The 6,314-nt window shown below is 41.8% G+C and overlaps 1 long non-coding RNA gene across 1 annotated transcript in view; it reads left to right on the forward strand.

The window, feature by feature from the left end:
* Nucleotides 1–2,709: 2,709 nt before the first annotated feature.
* LOC103556376 (uncharacterized) overlaps nt 2,710–6,314 on the forward strand; it is a 50,792-nt gene continuing 47,187 nt past the window's right edge. The window contains exon 1 of the long non-coding RNA XR_546189.2: nt 2,710–2,890. This is a non-coding gene — a long non-coding RNA (uncharacterized lncRNA). The remainder of the gene's footprint in view (nt 2,891–6,314) is intronic.

Consider the following 6,314-nt stretch of genomic DNA (forward strand, 5'->3'; position numbering starts at 1 on the left):
TCCCAAAGAAGGATGTCTATAAGGACGTTTATTTCGCTTGAGGCGAGACAGACAAGACAAGTCACATGGGGTGGGCCTGGACCATCAAGCTGCTGAAATATGCTCAGGGACTTTATCTGATTCCCAGTAGCAGAGCTGGAATCTAGACCTTTTGTAACAAAGGCATCTCAGTGTCCTGTGGGATAGGTGCATCCCGGGAGGTGTAGAGTGTCCTGGAGGGTGTGAGTCCTGCGCATGTGTATGCCTCTGAATGCAGCTTTTTCTTAGCTCTCAAAATAAGTGGCACTTCAACCCTAGATGCTTCTTCCAGTTCCTGGTTAAAATTTTAGGTTCTTTGTACCCTGAGCATTTCCCTGAGCCCTGGACCACCTGCCTTGCCCTTGACATTGACACCTCTTCACTGTGTCCACATAGGCTGGGTGAGGTCCTGCTTTGTTCAGCCCTGATAGACAGACCCTTATGGAACAGCACAGCTGTCGTACAGTCTCTGGCTGTCAGGTCTCCTCTGAGCAGGTTACATTTTTTGAATCCTTCTCATCATGTCCTTGGCTACTGCTTCCATCCTGGTCCGAGCCACCCCATCATCTCCTCCAATAGTCTCTTAAAAGTTCTCCTTACATCTATCCTCATCCTGCTTTAGTTTATTTTCAATACGGTGGCCAAAGTGATCCTTTGAATACTGAAATTACTACTCAACTCTGTCAATGACTCACCAATTCATTCAGAAGAAAAAGCCAAATTCTCTGCCACAGATTGTAAGGCCCTACAGGATGGGGCCCCTCCCTGATGCTTCTGCTAAACTTTACCTTGCTCCCTCTGCTTCTACTTCCCTGGCCTCTCTCTTCTCCTTAGTGGCACTGGGCATGATCCTGCCTCAGGGCCTTTGCTTATGCTGTTTCCTATTCCTGAAAGCTTTCTTATGTCTCAGCTTAGGAGAGCTCTAAATCTCAGTGGCATATAAAAACAAAGATTTATATTTTTCCACGCCCAATGCCTACTCTACAGTGTGTTATTTTTGACTCAGGTGGAAAGAGCAGCCCTTATCTAGACGTTACTGATAGCATGGCAAGTGATAGCATGGCAAATGAGAGGAAAATATGGGAACAACATTAAAGACCATTGCTTTTTTTTTTTAAAGATTGGCACCTGAGCTAACGTCTGTTGCCAATCTCCTCTCTTCTTTTTTTTGTTTTTTCTTCTTCTCCTCAAAGCCCCCAGTTCACAGTTGCATATTCTAGTTTTAGGTCCTTCCGGTTGTGCTATGTGGGATGCTGCCTCAGCGTGACCTGACGAGCGGTGCCATGTGCTGCTGAAGCAGAGCGCATGAACTTATTAACCACTCTGCCACGGGGCTGGCCCCAGGAACACGGCTCTTAACACTTAGAAATAGATACATCATTCCACTCATATTTCTTTAGTTAAAAAGAGTCATGGCCAATCCTGCTATCAATTGGTCAGTGATTTATAACCTCAAAAAGAGACGCAAGATCTATTTGGGACAAGAATGCAATCGATCACACCCCAGATATCATCTTGCCCAATTCCCTCACTTTCCTCAAGTTTTGCTTAAAACTCACCTTCACCATCAGGCGTCCGCATTTTACTAGTACAACCTGCTCCGTCTTAGTCTACTTGGTTTACGGTCCTTCCACCTGCCAGTTAATCCCTCTTGAGCTGCTTCTCAAATGAATCAACAAGAAGCAGTTCTACCTAGCTTGCAGACCTGAACTCGGCATTCGAATGCCCTCAAAGAAAAGGTGAGGTAGGTTCTTCTCTGTACTCCCGACGCCTGAGGAGCCCTCCTTGGGAAGAGCTTTCTTCTGTCCCTGTGCCCCAGGCTTGCTTTCGGTGGAGTTCCATGTCTGAAGCTGTCTAGCATAATGGGCTCTGGGTTATGAAATCAATGGGCATGAGTTTAAATTCTAGCCTTGCGAATTTAATAGCTCTGTAACTTTATGCAAGATATTTAACCTTTTGGAGCCTCAATTTTTTTGTCTTTAAAATAGATGGACTAATGACTTCCTGAATAAGGGTTGCATTTCTCCAGCAAAAATAGGAGATGAGGAGTAAATATGTGAAGCTCTCCAGGGGAATAAAGAAAACCCAGTGAAAGTATAAATCTAAAACAAATGCCGAAAAATGAAAATATTATTAAAGTAACACTTGGCTATTAAAGTTATATACTAGACTATTAAAACCATAAAAATGAGGAGAAATGGAAAGATTACGCTGTTAAAGATATTAATGGAGGCTTTGATGAGACATTTTACTATTTAAATTACAGAGTAATAAGATGCAAAAGGAAATTAAGAAATTGAAATAAAGGAAGAACCTATTACTTGTCTAAACAGAAATTTGAAAACAATGTAAGGTGAATATAGTAAAAAAAAAAAAGGAAAACAAGATGAACCTAAATAATAGAGAATTTCATTTTTCATTATAGAAAATAGAATTTTTTTTTTTTTTTTTTTTTAGCGAATTTCCCTGTACATTTCTTTGTGGCTGGCTTCGGTTATCATTCTGTATGGTGTCCTGATGGGGACATTTTGGTGCTCCTACACGGCTATAGGAATGTCTTAATGAGGAGACATGTCTGGCAGGAATGCTGAGCATAACACGCAATTGCTTTATCATATAATGTGATTCCCCTTTAAGAAAGGAGAGGATCCCAATGCCCTGGGGTTGAACTTTGCCTTCTGTGTCTTAGGTAATATGACCAGCGGAAAGAGAGTAATCTGTTGAAAACAGTGTTTTGAAAAGAAAAGGGCATTTGGCAATCCAGGAAAGTGACATGGCCAATAAGACAGCAGAGTAGAGGATAAAGTCAACAGTATGAAAAGGAAAACCTGGACAGCTACGAAGAATAACCAAGGGACTCGATACTTTATAAGTGTCTGTAGGACTTGAGGATAAGGACCTTTAGAAGATGTTCGAAGGGTTTGCAGAAACAGAACTCAGAGAAAGCAGAAATGCCTTGTGGAATGGTTTCCATAAACTGCCGGAAGCAGCACAGCTCTGAGGGAGGAAAGACACTGCCCCAACAACGGCAAGTGAAATCGAGGGAGTAATACATCTTTTGAGCTTCCACTATGTACCAGCTTCTGTACTGGGCTCTTGGTTTACCTTTTACTTTATTAATGTTTACAGCAAATTTGTGAGTTAGACATTACATATTATTTTTTTAAACAAACAAACTGAGTCTTGGAGAGGTGCCCTAGCTTGCTGAGGGCTAACGTGTGTGGTTTGACAGAGCTAGGATTTCAACTAAGAGATTTCTAGCTTGAACATTTTCTTCGCTTCCCAGTTCTCTGCTGTAGCCCTCTGGTGGAGGAAAGCAAAGGGAACTTTGCAAGTGAAATGCTGCATGCTAGGACATGAGCAATCCCTTTGATCCAATCAATATTCGGGAAAAGTACAAAACCCATAATATGCTAGGAGAGATGAGCTCTCTTGAGAAAGGCAGTGATGACGTGAGATTGCCTCCAGGTAATCACAGGTCAGAACAAAGTGCACGCACATATGTGAGTTGATGGCTGTACATCATGTGGAACGATAAGTACATAGCAGCTACAAGGATATTTCACACATCCACCGTCCCTCCCGGGTCTCCAGGCTATCATATTGTTTTGTACTGTTTCTTTATTTTTTTGGCTGAGATGGGTTGTGGGGGCAATGGCCTGGGCCGGAAGACAGAAGGGGAGTGAGATGGAAAGAGCTGGATAAAAACTGGGAGTCAACCAAAAAGATACAAATTGGGTTTGTCTGTTTGGTGTGAGTCAGCCAGTACGTATGCTCAGCCCACTTCTGCGGGACTGCTAAATTCTGGTCCTCCCCTTTCTCCTCAAGGACTACCTCCTCTCAATGCTCAGACTTTTTCCCCTTGAATTCTCCTTAAAATTTCATGTTCTTTAGCATTCTCTCATATTCTTTTTTCTTTTTATATGCAGCCAGTTCTGAGTCAGCTCAGTTCTACCTCATTATCTGTCCATCTACCCTCTTATCTCTGTTCCTCTGTCAATAAGGACCTACTTATCACTCACGTGGATTCCTACAATACCCTCCTAACAGATGCCTTGGTCTCCAGTCCTGTCGCTCTTTCGAATCCACTGGATGCACTCTGATGGATGCCTGCACAATTCTCATTATGTTACCGTGCTGTTTATAGCTGCTCAACAGCTCCTTATCCATTTCAGGCAAAGGACAAACTTCTTAGCATGGCCTAAAAAGCCCTTTGTAAAAAGCGCCTGTAACCTCTCCAACAGCAATTTAAGGCTTCTTTCTCCCTAAATGCAATCCTCTAGCTTTCTACACCTGCATCATATTCTCTCCACCTCTGGGCCTTTGAGCGTGCTCTTCTCTCTAGTTGTAGCATCCCCCACAGTCCTACATTCACCAGGCTGGCTCCTGCTCAACCTTATGTTTTGGGGTTCCTTTGTCTTTCTGACAGACCAATAGGAGATTCTAAGAAATGCTTTAAGTTCTGATTCTGTGAGGTTCCTGTTGCAATGTTCATGAGAATCTCTTCTCATATCATAACAGTAATTGTTAATTAGTATGAACATTAAACTTGTGAATTAATCATTAACCAATACAATGTGCCAAGCATTGAGTTAGGCCTTAGGGGAAAAAGGTGAGCAAGACATAGCTTCTGCCCTGGAGGAGTCACAGTCCAGGGAGGAGACAAATTTGATTAACTGTCATACAACGTGGGAAACGCCGCAACAGCTATAAAATTCCCAAGGAGATGATGGCCACCCTGCCCAGGGAAGTTGGGGGAGACTTCACAGATTAGACAAAACTTTAAAACCCTACCTTGAAAAACTTATAGGACTTGTCAGGTAGAGAAGGAAAGAAGAGAAATGCTAGGCAAAGAGAATAGCATATTATTATAATAACCGGACTTAATATTATTATTTCATTTGCTAATCCTGCTATTTTGACTTTTTTTTACCATTAGCGAGGCCTTAACTTGAGGTAAAGAGAGTGGACTTGGTGAGTTTTTACTAGACACATCTACTCATTTCCCAGTTAGGATGGGGAATGGCATTGTGTTGGTGTATATTTATTGCCTGAGGGTTCCTCTTTCCTTTTGGTGGGGTCGCAGACAATTTTGAAAGTCCTTTCACAAATGACGGCCTATGTAAGTTTCAATTAGCAAAATCACAGCTCTTTTGAACCTTGCTGACTCGGGTATTGACCCCGTGGGAACCTTCTTGCCTCTGGTGTAGACTGAAATGTATATAACATTTGGTGCTAGTGGTTTTATTTGGGGTATTTGGACATATTTACATTTTTGCTTAGGAAAGCATCTTTCTGAACTGTGACTACAAACTGTGAATTCCACTAGAAAACAGGTCTTTAGAATCTTGGCAAGGTTCTCATGCTCACTGTAAGCTCGATTTAACCATCTTTGGGATTTGTCTGTGGAACACATATGTTCTTATTAATTGATTACATATTAATAAAAATGATAACAAGTTGACAGTTGTGGATGCTTTTCAGTGGAAGTGCTAGCATGATGAAACAGGCTCTGGTAAACTTCTGTTCCATTGGCTTCTACTTAACCAAAGATGGAGAAATACTTTAGACTTACTTTACTTTAAAAATGCGGTAATGGTCTATTCAAACTTGCTGCAAAGTAAATTACAGTGAGCAATCTCTGCTCACCGAAGTTTCTGCCATTTCTCACCTCACCACCCCCTTCCACACTCATTCCATCCTTAGACGAGCTTATTTGGCATAGTTCTGGTTTCAACTATAATAATAATAATAATTGTCATTATTATTATATGCACACATATCACTCATTATGTGCCAGGTAACATTCTGAGTATTTTATGGGTATCTAGTTGTTTAATCCTTCCAATAGCTCTTTGTGGTGACACTATTACTATTTCATTTTATAGGTAAGGGAGCTAAAGCACAGAGAGGATAGTCACATGCTCAAGGTCGCAGTTAGTCATTGATGGTGCTGGGATATGGACTCAGACAGTCCAGCCACAGGGATGGTACCCTTAAATACCGTGCTACACGCCTCTTTAAAAACGGTCAAAGGAAATGCGCTTTCATTCACAGCTTCATAGCAGGAGGTTAATTGATTGGAGGACACAGGGAACCCCACGCAAGCAAGTGAACCTCATCTTAAATTGGAAGTGAGAACTTGGGTCACTGGAGGTGGCAGGAGTAAGAATATGGGACCTGTTCATTCTGGTAATGGCCATGGCTGTATTTCCAGTACCAGTCTCAGATGTGTGATGTAACAGAATTCAACAATCTTAGTTGAATCAGTGAAAGATTGAATGAATGATGAATAT

This window comes from Equus przewalskii, chromosome 31, assembly GCF_037783145.1.
Source record: "Equus przewalskii isolate Varuska chromosome 31, EquPr2, whole genome shotgun sequence".
NCBI lineage: Eukaryota > Metazoa > Chordata > Mammalia > Perissodactyla > Equidae > Equus > Equus przewalskii.